We start from the raw sequence: 19,008 nt of genomic DNA on the forward strand, positions 1-19,008 counted from the left end.
TGAAAAGGGGTGGATGGCGAGAGAAAGGGCAGACATTGGATGGTAGTGGGGTGCCTATGCTGGATGGAAGTGCAGATGGGAGAGATAAGGGAGCAAATGCAGGAAGGAAATGGGAGGAGAGAAAGAGGGGAGCAGAGGCTGGATGCAAGTGGACAGAGAGAGGAGAAGGTACTAGATGGAAGGGTTGGAGAAAGAGGGTACATGATGGAAGGAGGGGATAAATAAAAGGAGGGCACGTGATGGGGAGAAAAGGATTTAGTTAGGGAAACACTGGAGGGGTGAGGGAAAGAGGTGGCAAGCTTTAGGTAGACAGTAAAAAAGGACATTGATGAGAGGGTAGTAAGAACGTAATCTAGACATATGCTGAAAAGGAAAATGAGGGAAAAAATGGAAAAGGATTGCAGAGAAGAGGTGTGGGAGAGGGAAGGAGAAGAGAGAGATGCCAGACCAATGGGGGTGAAAGGAGAGATGGAAGGGGGAGGCATACAGTTTCTGGAAGGGGCAAAGAAGGAGAGAAGATGCCATATGGGGAAGAGAGACGGCAGACAGTGGATGGAAGGAAGAGAGTTACAAGAAGATGAGGAAAGCAGAAACCACAGAAGACAAAGGTAGAAAAAAATTTCCTATTTATTTATTGCTTTAGGAGACATGTATCACTGTTTCTGTGGTGCATTGTATGCAGAGTCCAGCTTCTTACTGGTTCAATTTAACCTTTGTCTATGTATTTCTATTTTATCCCCCCTTTTACAAAACTGTGGAGCGTTTTTTAGCGCCAGCCATGATGGTAGCAGCTCTGATGCTCAGAATTCTATGAGCGTCAGAGCTGTTATTACCATGGCTAAAATTCACACTACAGTTTTGTAAAAGGAGGAGGGGTTAGTTTGTGATGACATATTCCATACTAGGCGAAGGTGTTTTCTGTGTTCTGTGTGTTCGAAAGACATGGTTTCTTGTTAGGATTGACTACAGGATTGATCTGTACTAGTCTGGCTTGTTTAGTTTTACAATGGGTGTATTGATGTTGTACTGCTCACTGCAGTATGTAAGATGCTGCCTTTTCCTAGGTACTCATGTGTGACATGTGGCTTGTTACTAAAAATCATGTTTTTCGTACAGATTGGGGGGAGGGGTGTAAAAAAATGATGGGCCCCGGGTGTCACATATGCTAGGTATGCCACTGATGCTCGAGTACCTGAATAAATTCATGTAAACCGTTCTGAGCTCTCCTGGGAGAACAGTATAGAAAATTGAATAAATAAATACTAGGAGACATGCATTACAATTTATCTATTTATTTATTTATTCAGTTTTCTATAGGTATGCAAGCATTTTTTCAGTTTTCTATAGATATGCAAGCGTTTTTTCAGTTTTCTATAGGTATGCAAGCGTTTTTTTTCTGTCTGTCCTAGTGGGCTTACAATCTATCTAATGTACCTGGGGCAATGGGGAGAGGGGAGGGATTAAGTGACTTGTCTAGGGTCACAAGGAGCAGCTGTGGTGCTGAATTCTATGCAAAATCTGGTTTCTTAGGGTGCAGTTTCATTGTTGTCTACATATATTTTTAGTTTGCAGTTACACTCTCATCCAGTATGGAATAAGTATCTGTGTTCTGTGTGTGAAAGAAGACATGCTTTTCTGTTGGAATTGATTTTGAAGGATCAATATGTACTAATCTGGCTTGTTTAATTTTACAATGGGTATTTTGATATTCTAGTGCTCACTGCAGTGGATAAGATGCTGCCTTTTCCTAGGTGTGACTTGTGGATAAGAACATAAGAACAGCCTTAGTGGGTCAGACCAATGGTCCATCAAGCCCAGTAGCCCGTTCTCACGGTGGCCAATCCAGGTCACTAGTACCTGGCCAAAACCCAAGGTGTAGCAATATTCCATGCTACCGATCCAGGGCAAGCAGTGACTTCCCCCGTGCCTTTCTCAATAACAGACTAGGAACTTTTACTCCAGGAACTTATCCAAACCTTTCTTAAAACCAGCTACACTATCTGCTCTTACCACATCCTCTGGCAACGCGTTCCAGAGCTTAGCTATTCTCTGAGTGAAAACAAAAATTCCTCCTTCATCGAGTGTCTCCTGGTCTCTGTAATTTTTGACGGAGTGAAAAATTGATCCACTTCTACTCGTTCTACACTACTCAGGATTATGTAGACTTCATTCATATCTCCCCTCAGTTGTCTCTTTTCCAAGCTGATTATTACTAAAAATATTTTTTTTTCATTTAGAGGAGAGGGTGTTAAAAAATGATTGGCCCTGGGTGTCAAATATGCTATGTACGCCACTGCCAGCTGGACTCGTGATTGCAGACCCGATGCTGCTGGGTTTTTTTTTTTTAGGGGGGTTGACAATCTGTAACTTGTGTTCTTCATGTGTTGCTGAGATCTCTGGGGCTGTTTGTTATACATGACCATTTGCTGAATGTTTTTAAAAGATCGGGAGGGAGAGGTACTGAACCTGACTATGTTCAAGTTCAAATTTATTTGTTCTTGATGAATCGCCTATTTAAATTGCTAGGCGATGTACAACATAAAAACATATACAAGTATGTTCAGGAAAGAGAGCTAGTTTCCCTGGCAAGGCTTTGAAATAAAGCCCACAGAGCCTGCTAGTTTGGTGTTTGGTTAGTGTTTGCAATTTCTCCGATGCTTCGGATCTGTTACAGCTGGAGGACTGTTTAATGTTGTATTTACATGGTTATCAGCTCAAGGGTTGGTCTACTCCACTCAGTATTTTACAGACTCACAACTGAAAGTCTGATATATCATGGGCACAGCACAAGCAAGGAGAGTGCTTTCAACTTCTAACTCCTCTCACCTTGGGTTCTGCATCCCTAATTCTATAAGTCATGTCTGTCTGTCCAAATTAGATTGTAAACTCTTCCAAGCAGGGATCGTCTACAAATGTTCAAATGTACAGCGCTGTATAAGTGATAAGTAGTAGGAGTAAATATTAGTAATTCTGCATAAAATGAGACCTGTGGTAAAAAATAGTGGTAAAATAATATACGTCGACAGTAGCACACCCTAGTAAATTACACCCTTAAATACAGAAGCAATCATTATTTACTTTTAATTGAGAGAAATACACAGTGGAAGGTTAAGGAGGATAGCTCCCTTATCCCCTCCTGTAAAGGACTGGCTACATCCAGCAATTTTAAAAAAACCTCATCCATTAGAAGGAAGAGCTGTAAATCTCACTGATTACAAGTAGAAATCACAGAGAGCTTCTAAAATAAGGCCCTTTATCTCTCACTGTTTCATCTGACAACATAAAAGATAAGAAAAACAGAATGATGTGCACTAAAAAAGTGTCCTCCAACTCATCTGATGGTACAAAAAATCTTTATTCCTCCAATGATGCAAGAAAACATTCAATAGTTCAATAACTCAATGACTCGACTCGACATGTACATGTTTCGGCCCACAGATGAGTTGGAGGACACTTTTTAAGTGCACATCATTCTGATTTGGACAATTCCACTCCAGGTTTTCTTGTATTTGTCTTTGTGGTTTTGTTTTTCCCTTTGTTTTTTCTTAACATAAAAGATAATGCAGATTATTTTAGAAGTGCTCTTTGTCTTTTAGACATGCACAAATCAGTATTGTATAAACATCTAAATCCCAATGTTACAAAGCTGGGATATATACATTTAGGCAACAGTTTTAATGAGTGATAATGTTTTTTTCTGTAATCTAACTAGTGTAAACTGAATCAAGCCCTTATTATTAAGGGATTATTTAGTATATAAATCCAAGATTTGGATTAGATTAGATTAGATTTAAAACTGAAAAGCATATGTAAGGTAAGGGGTGTGTGGCTTAAATGTGTTTTGTGTGGAAAGCAAAGATGCAAATGAATAAAAAAAATCTGACACAGTAAAATGAGAGGCCAAGACATTTTTTAGATATGTTAGTGATAGGAGGAAGTGCAAAAGTAACATTGTGAGACCCAAAGGTGAAAGGGAGGAAGGAAGATGTAGAAACTGAGAACGATAAGGCTGAATTGCTTAACAAATATTTCTGTTCTGTGCTCAAAGCTGAAGCGCTGGGAGCAGGACCAAAGAAGACAAATGCAAATAGGGCTGGAGGTGTGGTGGACACTGAGGGGCAGATTCTGTAAAGGACGTCTAAAAGTTAGGCGCCATTTAGACGTCCAGGAGCAAAATGCTGAGCGCAATTCTATAATGCATAGACGCACTATAGAGAATCGCGCTTAGCAGTGCTGAGCGAATCTAAGCGCGTCTATATTGCTAGACGTCCTTTGCAGAATCGCCTTTTCGGCATTGCATAGACATCCTAAATAATCTATAACGTTATCATGTGTTAGCGTTATGATGTCATTAGAATGGCGATTGTAAGCTGGTTTTTTTTTTTACATTAAAATTGTATGACGTAAAATGCTGGCACCACTATTATATTTGTTTATTTATCTTTTAATTATTTATATACAGTGAGTCTATATTATAATGTGACTCTACTTAAATAACCATCATAGGCATAAAATTTCATCCCTTTCTGCTATGGGGAAAATTTGTGTTAATTTCTATGTATACTCATTTACAGGAATATAAACTAAAAGGGCCAAGAAATCGTTTTGTGGGTACAATAACACCGCTTCAAGGCCATTTAAACCTGCCACATCGAACCTGCAACAAAATAGTTTTACAACATAAGTTGTTACAGGGTTAACTTAAACCCTAAGGTAAAAGATTACTAATAGCATACTTACACAGAAAGGATACTCTTCCTCTGTTTGCTCGACACACTCATCGTAGCGCCCTGATGTCTATTAAATACTCTCTAGGAACCAATCAGGTAAAAGCCTCTCCCTGATTGGTCCCAAGGAGTTCTGGAAAATCAATCATGGCATCGGAGGGAAAATCTGTCACACAAAGAATGTGGAAGTAAACTGTGCAACACAAATCTCAAATCCAACTAAAAAATGAAAATAGTATGATAAGTGATATCTGTTTGAGTGATGAGGAAAAAGACCTCAAATGCCCCTCTGTCTGAACAAATAGATTTTTTTTAAAAGTCACACTCAACGGGGCAAAAGGTACTATCATTGGTCAAAAAACCCTTTAGAAATCTGCCACAATGAAGCACTTTCCCTTCTACTATGCAGATGCAAAATTATGTAGGAAACAGCAGGAAGGAAGCAGGCATGGGGATTTCAAAATAATTCCCTGTGCATATATCACCTGGCCTGCTCTGCTGTGGCCTCTCCCACAGTGGCACCCTCTTTTCTTCACTGGGAAATGTATGTGTGATGTTGGTAGCAAGCATAAAATTGCTGATTGACTCCAGATCTTCAGAATATGTTGATCCAGTCCTGATTTTACCTGATTTGTAGTACTGCTGTTTTAGGGAATCTAGCAGGGCAATTAGAAGTCCAGGCAGTGGGGTGAAACTGGAGCTGGATCAAACTGTCTTGAAATCTTAGCTCTAGTTAACAATCCTAAGTGCACACACAGTGGAGCAGTTCTTAAAGGGGACGGACCTTGCCACATCATCTTCCGAAGCAAACTGAAAACCCATCTGTTCGATACTTAGGGTTCCTTCTACTAAGGTGCGTTAGGGCATTAATGTGTGGAATAGCGCACGCTGAATTGCTACGCGTGCTAGACCTTACCGTCAGCATTGAGTTGGCGTTAGTTCTAGCCGCATAGCGCACGGTGTAGTGTGAGGTAATATCCTGCGTGCACTAAAAACACTAGTACACCTTAGTAAAAGGAATCCTTAATCTCCTTTGCCCTCTCCTCTCTCCCCTTTCCCTTCCCTCCCACCTCCTCTCTCCCCTCTCTTTCTCTTTCCCTTCTCTCCCTCCTACCTATCCACCTTCCCTCTCTCCCTCCTTCTTCCTCTCCCCTCTTGCCTCTCTTTACAGTCGCCTTGAGCCTATATAGCAGTGGTTCCCAAACCTATCCTGGGGGACCCCCAGCCAGTCAGGTTTTCAAGATATCCCTAATGAATATGCATGAAAGAGATTTGCATACCTGTCACTTCCATTATATGCAAATCTCTTTCATGCATATTCATTAGGGATATCTTGAAAACCTGACTGGCTGGGGGTCCCCCAGGACAGGTTTGGGAACCACTGCTGTATAGGTATGAGCGATGCACAAATAGAAGATTAGATTTTCCATGGGTAGCTCAGAAAATCCCTTTAAAAAAATGCCCCCTACACATTGCTCAGTGCTGCAGGTCACATAAAAATGCCTTATGTCATGGAAAAGACATAAACCACTTCTTTTCAATCATATATTTTTTGACAAAAGGATTGATAACTGACATAAATGCTCATAAAATTAAATATTAGAAAAATGTAAAGCACAGTGTCTTATTTCCAAGTACCACAGCTGGAGCTCAGCTCGCTACGGAACAATGGGAGTTTCTGGCAAACAAGTTTCAAATCAAACATCGTAGCTAATCACAGAGATCTGGGGGGGTTCTGGTCTTGTGAAAATAGAAAAAATAATTCTGCACAGCCAGAGTAATAGCAGCTCCTCTAACAAGTTTGTGTGCAAGGAGGCAGCATTTCAGCCTTTTTTGCTATCAAATATCATTTTCTCTCTCTTAATCTAGAAATACTGTAGGGGTAATTTTATAAGGGCTTTTTTTATACAAATATCCTAGAAGAATATACGTGTAAAATGCTGCTTATGTATTTATTACTTATTTCTTAGGATCCCTTTACTGCATTGTTTCTCTTTGAAAATTTACAAGGACAGAGTGAGCTTATTTTAAAAATGGCTTCATATTTTGCACCTGCTATTTGAGTTTATGGTGGAAGGCATATAACAGATATGCATCTAAAAACTGGCTGGACTTTTGCCTACATCTGCCCAAACCACATTCTTCAGTGATCCATTATATCCATTATCATTCTCCATAAAACTTTAGTGTAAATTAGTGCAAGAGTCTCTCAAATTAAACCTTAAACGAGCATAAAAATCACTTTGTCAGACTTAATGTGCACAAAAATCACTTCATTATAAGGAGAAAAAAAAAAAAAAAATCTCAGCAAGACTTAATTGCAGCCACTTTTCCCTAGCATGAATTCATGTTTCGAAAACACTGTGTCAGAGTCAAGGTACCTGTAAAAACATATGTAATGAGAATCCACTTCATAACTAGCTTGAGCTTTAACAACGCTCACACTTTTAATTACCAAAAAGCATAGCTCAGCATATAAGCAAGAAATCCATCATAAGCATCCTGTCATGGTGGCAGCATTTACCTAGTCTTTATATAAGTAAATCAGCTGTTCCAGCATCGACATGCTCTCAGCGTACTGGGAGAGGTGGCTACAATCAAGTCTTGCTGAGATAAGTTTTGTCCTTACAGTGAAGTGATTTTTGCATATATTAAGTCTGGTGATGTTTGACAAAGTGATTTGTGCACTCATTTAAGGTTTCATTTGAGACTTGCATGAATAGTTTTTGGAGAATGATAACGGATATAATGGATTGATGAAGACTGTGGCTCTGGGCAGACAGAAGCAATAGTCCAGCGCCTACCATCTGAGGATCCCATAGAATGTATAATAAATTTTCCGTGTGATAGGTTTGGTAATCTCAGTCATATTTACAAACCAGCACTTAGGAGGAATCCTGGCATTAATGCACATATAACAGAAGACAACAAGCAGATCATATGAACATAAGAATACCCTTCCTGGGTCAGAGCAATGGTCCATCAATCCCAGTAGCCCGTTCTCATGGTGGCCAATCCAGGTCCCTAGTACCTGGCCAAAACCCAAGGAGTAGCAACATTCCATGCTACCGATGCAGGGCAAGCAGTGGCTTCCCTCATTTCTTTCTCAATAACAGACTTTTCCTCTAGGAACTTGTCCAAACCTTTCTTAAAACCAGCTACGCTATCCGCTCTTACCACAACCTCTTGCAATGCGTTCCAGAGCTTAACTATTCTCTGAGTGAAAAAAAAAATTCCTCCTATTGGTTTTAAAAGTATTTCCTTGTAACTTCATCGAGTGTCCCCAGGACTAGATCCCGACGTGGCCGCATTTCACCTACAAGGCTGCATCAGGAGCATACAACCAGCTGGTGTCAAAAACAGCTTCCACCAACACTGAATAAATAATCCTGGGTCTGTAAGAAGTTTTTCCTTCCTATGATCTGCTTGTTGTCTTCTGTTCCATGTTGGATATAGTAGATCATTTGCCTTGTTATTAATGCACATATATACATACATATTCATGTATATTAGGGATGGGACCTAGAAGTTTTCATTTTTATGTGTAGGCTTTTTTTTTTCCCTGGTGGAAACAAATGTCGTTAAGAATGCACACTATTGGCTGGATTTAGTATATGGCTCAGAAAATTTGATGCCAAAATAAAATTGGTACTGAACGGTATTCTATAATGGGTGTTCCAGAATGGGCCAGAATCCGCAGCCAACTTTGGGTGCGAGCATTTATACCAACTGAAACCAGGTGTAAATCCCAGCATAGCAAAAGAGGCAAGGGAGGCTTCCAGGCAGCCAAGGCAATCTGTCTTTATTCAAATGTATAGTCCCAACAAGGATCCCAGTTTCGGCGGTGTAAAAATGTTTTTATTACTTTATTTTGTGTTAATATGATATCACTAAGTATACATATGAGCTGTGTCAATATATGCATGTCAATTATTTGATATTCAATGATCTTTATCAGTTTTTATATATTTCGCCACATGTTTTATGTTTTTAATTGATGCTTTTCATAATTGTTTGTTTTTGTTCAGTTTTATGTCCCCTGAGGAAAGCGTTTTTTAGATGCCGAAACTGGGATCCTTGTGTGATTTTGTTCCTGTGTGATTTTGTTCCTGTGGGTTTTTTGTCCTGTTGAACTTTCGTTGGTTGTTCTTTTTTAAAAAAACAACATTTAATTTACGACAGTAAAGCTGTATATTGAAGAATTTCTCTGTGTATGCTAATTTACAATGAACAAATTGTATTGTACAATTATAGCTTAAGTATTCTGTAACTCATTTATCTTATTATTATATATGTAATCCATTCTGAGCTCCATGGGGAGGATGGAATATAAAACTAGATAAATAAATATTGCAGAAGTTAAGGACCAGTGTATCTTTTTGTGAGCCCTGGTGTCGGGTAGGCATGCCCCGACCCGAGGAGCTGTCCGGAACTCCTGCGCCATGTAGAGGTGTGGGCGGGGTGAGAAACCAGGGCCATGTTACTATGTAATGTAACCCAGAGCTGAGTGCGGCAATAAGCAGGTAACTAAGAGATAAGCTGGTGGAGTAACATATAGAAACATAGAAGATGACAGCAGAAAAGGGCTACAGCCCATCAAGTCTGCCCACTCTGCTTACCCACTCCCTGTCTATGCCCTAATGACCCAATTTCCTTATCTTGACCCTCATAGGGATCCCACATGGGTATCCCATTTATTCTTAAAGTCTGGCACGCTGTCTGCCTCGATCACCTGCACTGGAAGCTTATTGCAATGATCAACCACTCTCTCTGTGAAGAAATCCCTTGAGAAAGAAAATATCATCTTCCACTTCGACACGTCCCGTGAGGTACTTAAATGTTTCGATCATATCTCCCCTCTCTCTACATTCCTCGAGAGTGTAGAGCTGCAATTTGTTCAGTCTCTCTTCGTACGAGAGACCCTTGAGCCCCGAGATCATCCTGGTGGCCTTCCGCTGAACCGATTCAATTCTGCGCACATCTTTACTGTAATGTGGCCTCCAGAATTGCACACAGTACTCCAGATGAGGTCTCACCATGGCCCTGTACAACGGCATTATGACTTCAGGCTTTCGGCTGACGAAACTTCTATTGATACAACCCAATATCTGCCTTGCCTTAGATGAAGCTTTCTCCACTTGATTGGCAGTTTTCATGTCTGCACTGATGATTACTCCTAAATCTCGTTCTGCTGAAGTCCTAGTTAAAGTTTCTCCGTTCAAGAAATACGTCCTGCATGGATTTCCGCTTCTGAGGTGCATGACCTTACATTTCTTAGCATTGAAGCCTAGCTGCCAGGTTGAGGACCAACTTTCCAATGTAAGCAGGTCCTGCGCCATATAATTCTGTAAACTGAATTCACTTACTATATTACATAGTTTGGCGTCATCGGCAAATAGTGTTATTTTACCTTGAAGCCCTTGAGTCAGTTCCCCTATGAATATGTTGAAAAGGAGTGGACCCAGGACCGAGCCCTGTGGCACTCCACTGGTCACCTCCGATGTTTTAGAGAGGGTACCATTAACCACCACCCTCTGAAGTCTGCCACTCAGCCAATCATTGACCCATGCAGTTAGTGTCTCTCCTAACCCCATCGATTCCATCTTGCTTAGCAGCCTGCGGTGTGGGACACTGTCAAAAGCTTTACTGAAGTCCAGGTACACGACGTCCAAAGACTCTCCCAAGTCCAACTTTCTTGTTACCCAGTCAAAGAAGCTGATGAGATTGGATTGGCAGGACCTACCCTTGGTGAATCCATGCTGACTGGGATTCCGAAGATTCCCTTCATTCAAGATCGTGTCCAATTTGCTTTTAATTAGTGTTTCCATGAGTTTGCACACTATTGATGTGAGACTCACCGGTCTATAATTCGCAGCCTCTGCCCTGCAACCCTTTTTATGCAGAGGAACGACATTAGCTAATTTCCAGTCCAGGGGAACTTTCCCCTTACTTAGGGAGAGATTGAATAGCTCAGCCAACGGTTTCGCCAGGACATCGCTCAATTCTCTGAGCACTCTTGGGTGCAAATTGTCTGGTCTCTTGGCTTTGTTCACTGCTTATTTATTTGAATGGCTTTGAAAATTATTCTCACAAGGTTCAGAACTAAATTATTCAAGAAATTTCCAGATAATCTGTGAGCAAAGAAATGGTGTTGCCTGCTGGAGTTTTTAAGGACAGCTAGCAGTAACATGCAGCATTTTAGCAGTCTGGAAAGAAACTCAGAGAATCTTCTTTGTAAATAAATTCTTAATCTCTTTTTTCTTCCGTCGTATTTATTTTTATAATTAGAGCCCTGGCAGTTTTGACAGGGTGATCCGTTTAAAGGTAAGACAAACTACACAAAGTACTGTACATCGTGGGATTAATGCAAGCAAATGTACCCATTTATTTGACAGATCATTAATATGCCCCATTTTAACACTGCCAAGAGACACTAATGCTTAATAAATAGTAGAGAAAAAATCCTACTATTTTTTTTTCTGCAGGACACACAGAAGCAATTGTGCAGATTTTGTGAAATTATTTTTAAAGAACCCTTAAACACCCCAAAAACAGGGAATTTAATGATCCACAGGAAAACAATGTGCTAGACAGTGGTTCCCAACCCTGTCCTGGAGGAACACCAGGCCAATTGGGTTTTTAGGCTAGCCCTAATGAATATGCATGAAGCAAATTTGCATGCCTATCACTTCCATCATATGCAAATCTCTCTCATGCATATTCATTAGGGCTAGCCTGAAAACCCGATTGGCCTGGTGTTCCTCCAGGACAGGGTTGGGAATCACTGTGCTAGCATAACTAACGCAACACTGGCAATAAAAAAATCACTAATAATAATTTCATAACATCTATGTATAAACAAAGTGGAGGAAAAGACACACGGGGAGTTTCTTAGCTGTCCATTATTAGAACTAATAACATTACTTTAAACCAGGGATAGGGAACTCCGGTCCTCGAGAGCCATATTCCAGTCGGGTTTTCAGGATTTCCCTAATGAATATGCATGAGATCTATGTGCATGCACTGCTTTCAATGCATATTCATTGGGGAAATCCTGAAAACCCGACTGGAATACGGCTCTCGAGGACCGGAGTTCCCTACCCCTGCTTTAAACCATACTGCACATAGGGCTCCTTTTACTAAGGTGTACTAGTGTTTTTAGCGCACGCACAAAATTACCGCACGCTAAACTGCACGCCACGCTTCTAGAATAACGCCAGCTCAATGCTGGCGTTAAGGTCTAGCTCGCGGGGCAATTTGGCGTGTGCTATTCCGCGCGTTAAGGCCCTAACGTGGCTTAGTAAAAGGAGCCCGTAATCATTGGTCATAAAAAAAACCTCCACAAAATGCATTTTACTTGCATAAAAATATAATATTTGGTGGGATAAAGCAGCACTGATCTGTGAAAGATCCCAGCAGGAATCCATTTCACCATAGGCTTTGTCGGGGGATCAGAAAATATTCTTGTGCTGATAAGCTTCTTCCTTCACACAGCTATCCCAGATTAGAAAAATGGCACTGATATAACAACTACTGTCAATATCAGAAAATTTTTTAATCAACCAGGCACAGACTTTAGAATATATTTTTCTACAACGTGAGGCAAACTTAAACACTATTACTGTTACAGTGAGGAAGATACTGAAGAAATAATATTGAGTTGTTGATAAGTTTATTTACACTTCTCCCTCCGTAGTCGCGGTTTCAGCATTCGCGGTTTTTAGCTTGCTGGCCCCTCCCCCCCCCCAAATTACATCAGCTTGCATAGAGAAATCCTCGATTCCAAGCGTTTACAGGGAAAATCGCTGATTCCCAGCACTTTCCTCACCGCGTTTTGCCTCTCCTTCAGGAACAGGCCAGGTCTCCCACCATGTTATTCGCGGTTTCACCTTAATCACGATGGTTTTTAATAGAAAACAGCAAATAACGTATGAAAAGGTTATTCGCGGTTTTTCTGTCCTCGCGGGTCTGTTAATCCCCTATCACAGCGAATATGGAGGGAGAAGTGTACAGGCCAATGAAGACGATGGCTTTGAAAATGCTCGTAAAACGCTGAAAGTGTAAATTATGAGTTAAGCCGCTGAGGTCTATTATATTTAGCCCTCTGTATGATTGTGGGGCACTATAACAGAGATAGAATAGTTTTATGTTTAAATCTGTTTTATTAACAAGAAAGAACTACAAAACAAGAACAATGATACAAGCAAGTAATTTACAATCAAATCTACCTACCCTTAGAGGACTGTACTCTGATATCCCCTATGGCCCCAACACAATCCTCCAGACCCTCCCCCCCCATATTCCATTTTCTTTTAAAAATTAAGGGCTCCTTTTACAAAGGTGCGTTAGGGCCTTAACGCGCGGAATAGCGCACGTTAAAATGCCGTGCGTGCTAGCCGTTACCACCTCCTCTTGAGCAGGTGGTAGTTTTTCAGCTAGTGCCCTCTATAGTGCATGCGCTAAAAACGTTAGCGCACCTTTGTATAAAGAGCCCTAAATCTTTTCTTATCAGCCAATAAGAAAACCATGAACAGTACAAAGCATACAGTAGAAAAGGGCAAAAAACCAGAGAGTGACAGTCCCACCCTGCACGTCTGCACTGGTGGTTTATGTTAACGAGGGATCACTTACTGCCTGCCTACCTTACATTGAACTGTGCTGAACTGAACTTTTTATTATTTTAGCTTTCTTGTAATTTTTATTACACTTGCTTTCCTTCCCATTCCATTTTTTTTTTCTTTTCTTTCATTGTGATTTTAATTCCCTGTAGCATGTTATTGACTGTAGCGTGTATATATCTGATCCTGAAAACTTTGTGTATGTATCCTTGTAATCCATTCTGGGCTCCTGGAGAGGGCGGACTATAAAAATGAACAACTAACTAACTAAATAAATACGAGGATGGCTTTGTTTCTATATAAAGCAGCCTCAAAATAGCGCCTATCTGGACTTCTAACTTGGGCTGTGTGCGATGAAATTACTCTAATTCTACAAATAATGCATACAAATTTTAGCAGTGCACCCTGTTAAGGCACCGTTGCACAATTAGCCCTGACGCAGCGGATTACAAGTTGGTCCTGCGAAACTAAACATTTCAGCAACGGCTCCAAGTTGATCGCAGCGGTACAGTTATGACGCATACAGCAGAGCGGTTTCCAGATAAGTACCGCTGAAAAATAAAACAAAATAAGAATTTGAAAATGATCTGTTGTACAAGAGTTATAAGATAACAATAAGCTGTTTTGCACCTCTCTGCCGATTTCCATATGAAATAGCCTATTTGGCACAAAAAAGTTACTGTACTGTATTGGGAAAAGTTTACACTGTTATGAATATGATGTAGGCTGGTTTTGCCGGTGTTAAATTAGCATTTATTAAAGGAGAATTTTTGAAAAATTAAACTGAATTCATGGAGCATGTTCCGGACTGGCTTATTTTAGAATGACAACTTATGTCCCCGTTACGATTAAGACACCAAAATATAAGTTTGAGCGTGCCCTAGGACATTGCAGGAAAGTTAACTCCTTAGACTCCACCAAAAAATATAAACTTCAAATCTAAATTTTTAAGATAAGGAGCACCGTCAGCGTGAGTTTGAAAGCTTTACAGAGCGACTCAAAGAGCAGTTCTGGTGCTTAGCAAAGCCAGCAAACGCTGAGCAGAGATTACCACTCACTGCCAGCCGCACACCCCATTACGATTAAGCCATATTTTGAGTATCAAGTTGCCCCGAATCTACAAGGACAATAGTATTCTTTGTGCCACTTGGAAAACATTGAAATTCATTAACAATTTAACATATATACCAGTACAACAATCCACGTGTCAATCCTTATGGTTAAACTCCAAGATTCAAATAGGCGAGTCTAGGATCTTCTGGAAGCACTAGATGCAGGCAGGTATACATACTTTAGATTATGTGTTATCAAATGGGAAAATGCTTGATTTTTCACAATTGCAACAATCATTTGGCATTTCAAAGTCTCAAGCATATAAGTGGTTGCAGTTGAAGCAGGCCATTCTGAAGGGGTTCCCTGATTGGCGGAATTTAAATAATCAGTATAGCTTGCCGGGCCTATGCTTCCAGACAGATTTGCTAGGGCATCAGGCCGCCAAGTGGTATAAATTAATATCGGAATACTTGAATAAAAAACCAAAAACAAGCCTAAGGGATATTTGGTGCATTGAGACAAAGCAATCTATTTCTGCTACTCAATGGCCACGGATTTGGACTTGGAAGATAAGATGTACAGTGTCAGCATCTATGAGACAAACTTGTTTTTTTCTGTTATATAGGATTTTTTGGACCCCTTGTTCGTTTGCAAAAATTAGATAGTTCAAAATCTAATAGATGCTGCCACTGTCATCTGGAAATGGGGACACTAGATCATTTGTTGTTATATTATCCCTTGATACTTAATTTTTGGAAGTCTATATGGGGTAAAATCAATATGATATTGGAAGCTTCAATTCCATTTTCATACGACATAGTATTATTCAGGACTTTGTTAAAACCTAAGAGTCCAATTAATGCAAGTAAGAATAGATTACTTTTGATTATGACAGGAGTGGCTATGCAGCTAATTACAAAAAATTGGAAAGTTGGAATAGACTAAATTATATCTTTTGGTGGAAAACCTTATGCCAAGTTTATAAATATGAGTGAATGCACTCAGAACAATTGGGCCACTATAACAAAATTAAAGAGATTTGGGGTCCATTAGCAAAGTTAGTAAAGAATTGATCTCTAGTATAAGCCTTTGATTTCCGAATGAATTTTACACACATCCAGGGAGGGTGGGAGAGGGGGAAGGGGGGTGATATGTAATTATATTATTATTTGGTAGATATAAGTGCTGATTTTTGTATCATTTGTTCATATGTTCTATTGCACTTCATGTTTGTTTTTGAAACTAATAAAAGTTTTATAAGAAAAATTAAAAAATAAAATAGTTTGAATAGGGAGGTGGTCCCTGAATTGGGTATATTGCTCCATCATCTGAGGCAAACCATCACAATCAATTAGAGAGTTTTCAAATAATTGCCTTACAGTGTCTTATTTCTGTTGATAGTGCTGTATCTGGGTAGAGTGTTGATTACTTTTTACCACTAATAATTGCGTTATTTATAAAAAGGAAGCCATACTGCATTACAATAATCCAACTTGGATAGGTGAATTGAATTAATAGCGCATTAAGGTCCTGATTCTATATTGGTCGCCTAAAAAAATCAGGAACCTGAGGTTGTGGGTTCAGATCCTACACTGCTCCTTGTGACCCTGGGCAAGTCACTTAATCCCCCATTGCCCCAGGTGCATTAGATAGATTGTGAGCCCACTGGGACAGATGGGGGGAAATGCTTGAGTACCTGAATCTAAACCACTTAGACTATATAGGGCTCTTTTTACAAAGGTGTGGCAGCGGTTTTAGCGCAAGCTAGCCTCTACCGCCTCCTTTTAAGCAGGCGGTAATTTTTCAGCTAGCACACGCTATAGTGCACGCTAATTCAGTGCATGCGCTAAAAACTCTAGCGCACCTTTGTAAAAAGAGCCCTATCAGTGTTATATAAACACTAAAAAAATTTTTAAAAACTAAATAAATTACATGTGGAGTTTGTCAGGGTCACGCTGCTTATTTTGTCTGCGTGCATACTTGTAAAATGCCTGATCCTTCTGCACACATGGAGTGAAATACACATCAGGGAATTTTACAAAAGTCTCCAGCCTCAGCAGAACGTTTTGTAAGATATCACCAGAACTGAGCACGTCTTGACCCAGATGTCTACATTTCCATCTTCGAAGGACAAAGACAGTGGAATCAATGATCTTAATTCAGTAGTAAGTGTATCTTTGGATTGTTTTATTGACCTGCACCATTCATTGTGAAGACTTTTCAATAAACTCTCTACCGAATCAAGATCATCGATTCCACCATCTTTCCCCGTCCATCCCAGCTGGCTCACAATCTATCTAATGTACATGGGGCAATGGGGGGTGGGGGGGGGGGGGGCGGTGGAATTATGGTCATAATTGCAGCAAAGTGATTAAGTGCTATTTTGTAAGGGTGCATTGGAATCTGAACTTAATACGTTCCAGAACCCCGTTCGAGTTCCAAAACGTTTGCGTTCCAAGGCAAGTTTTCCCATAGAAACTGGATTAATCCGTTCCTGGGTTCCACAAACTCTGCAAGATTGGGCCTACCTGGCAGAAACAGCAAGATCGGGACCCCCCAGCAGCAGAGGCAGCATGATCGGGACCTCTAGCGGCAGGACAGCAAGATCGGCAACAGCAGCTGCAAGTGGTGTTCAGCCCAAAGCTTCCCTCCCAGGTGGAAACAGGAAGCTGCGTCAGAGGGGAAGCTATGGGCCGAGCACTGCTTGCAGGTCGGATTCCAAAGCAGCTTTCAGATTCCAGGGCAAAAATGAAGAAAAAAAAAGTTTGGATTCCAAATCGTTTGAGTTATGGGGCGTTCCGATTCCGAAGTACCACTGTATGTGCTTCCATTAGAAGCCTGTGTAAGTCCTGTAAGTGCTTAGTAACACTCTTACACCTGGTCTATTGCAATATTAAATGGACTGGTGTTTTAAAAAATCAAGGTAACATTTAAGCCAATATAAAGAGAGTTACAATAATTCAAATGTAGTAATATCAACATTTGGATCAAATAAGCAAAATGATGTTTATGAAAGTATAAGTTGCCAAAGTTGCATCATTTGGGAGAAGGTTTTCTTTCATCAATGAGCAATTTGAGGCTAATATGAAAGGGATGAATCCAGTAACATCCAATACTTTTGAACTATCTATTACAAACAGAGACGTTCCTGAGTAAAATGGTGTGGTAGCTGTGTTAATCAACTTTTAAAGATAATATACATTCCCATTCTTCTGTGGAATTTGTTTTTGCTTTACATTTCCATCTTAACATTCAGGACTAGATTCTACTAGAGAATGACACAGGGACAAATCTGTCCCTGTCCCCGCAGGAACTCAGTTTCCCCGACTCGTCCCCGCGAGTTTTGTCCCTGTCCCTGCCCCTGCCCCATTCCTGTAAGCTCTGCCTTAACCGCACAAGCCTTGAACACTTATGATTTTAAAGTGTTTGAGGCTTGTGTAGATGAGGACAGAGCTCGAAGGAACGGGGCAAGGACAGGAAAAAAAACTTGCCGGGAAGGGACAGGAAAATGAATTCCCACGGGGATGGAGAAAAATTTGTCCACGTGTCATTCTATAGATTCTACAAATGGCACCTATAAAAATAGCTCTTAGAGCTATTCTATAAATAGCACTCAAAGTTAGGCCAATCATTCAAATAATAATATAGTAGTGAAAGACAGCTATGACAAAAAAGACCTCTGCACTTAATAGCAGAAAAAATCATGGAGAAAAAGAGACCTCAAAAAATGTTTCACCCCCTTATTTTCAGTACATTGCATAGTAACATTGTAAATGACAGCAGATAAAGACCTGAATGGTCCATCCAGTCTGCCCATTAGTTATACCCATTAAAAATACATGATTAAATTAACTTGTCTCTTCTTTGATATTTCTGGGCCATAGACTACAGTCCACCTGGTATTGTCCTAGACTCCAGCCGCTGTAGTTGCCATCTAAGCTCACTTCAGCCTATCCAACCATCCTGTTGTTTGCAGGATATCTACTGTAAAGTCTGGCCAGTAAAGTCCTCATGTTCCAAGTTAGTGGAGTTCCCACTGGTTCCCTTCCCAGCCCATCCCACATCAAATCACCATATACGGAACACAAACCGTGCAAGTCTGTCCAATACCGGCCTTAGTTCTTTAATGTATACCATTTGTTTTCTAATTAGAGATCCTCTGTGTTTATCCCACGCTTTTTTGAATTCTATTACAGGTCCTGTATTGGGGCTAGCACAGTTATTGGTCCCGAAAAAAAACTCCACAAAAAGATTTAGTATCGCAAGTCTTCAATATCGATATTCCATACAAAATCATTCATTACTGTGCAGTAAGGTACTTATCTTCATAGATGCCTGGGACGACCAAGCACTGGTGTACATAGAAATTCCACTGCTGGTTTTTAAGTCGCAAAAATATTCAAATGAGAGAAAATACTTCAACCGGACCCAACCGCGGCCCCGTCTTGCATCGAGCTATATCAAGGGCACTGGCCACAACTTCTCACGAACATAGCGGCAATCAGCTTATAAAGTAGAATCTGTCCCAGTAGAAACTCACCAGTACCTAACTCAAAGTTAGGCACCATTTATAAAATAACACCTGGTGCCGGGACCTGTGTCTAACTTTA

The sequence above is a fragment of the Geotrypetes seraphini genome, chromosome 2, assembly GCF_902459505.1.
Source record: "Geotrypetes seraphini chromosome 2, aGeoSer1.1, whole genome shotgun sequence".
Lineage (NCBI taxonomy): Eukaryota > Metazoa > Chordata > Amphibia > Gymnophiona > Dermophiidae > Geotrypetes > Geotrypetes seraphini.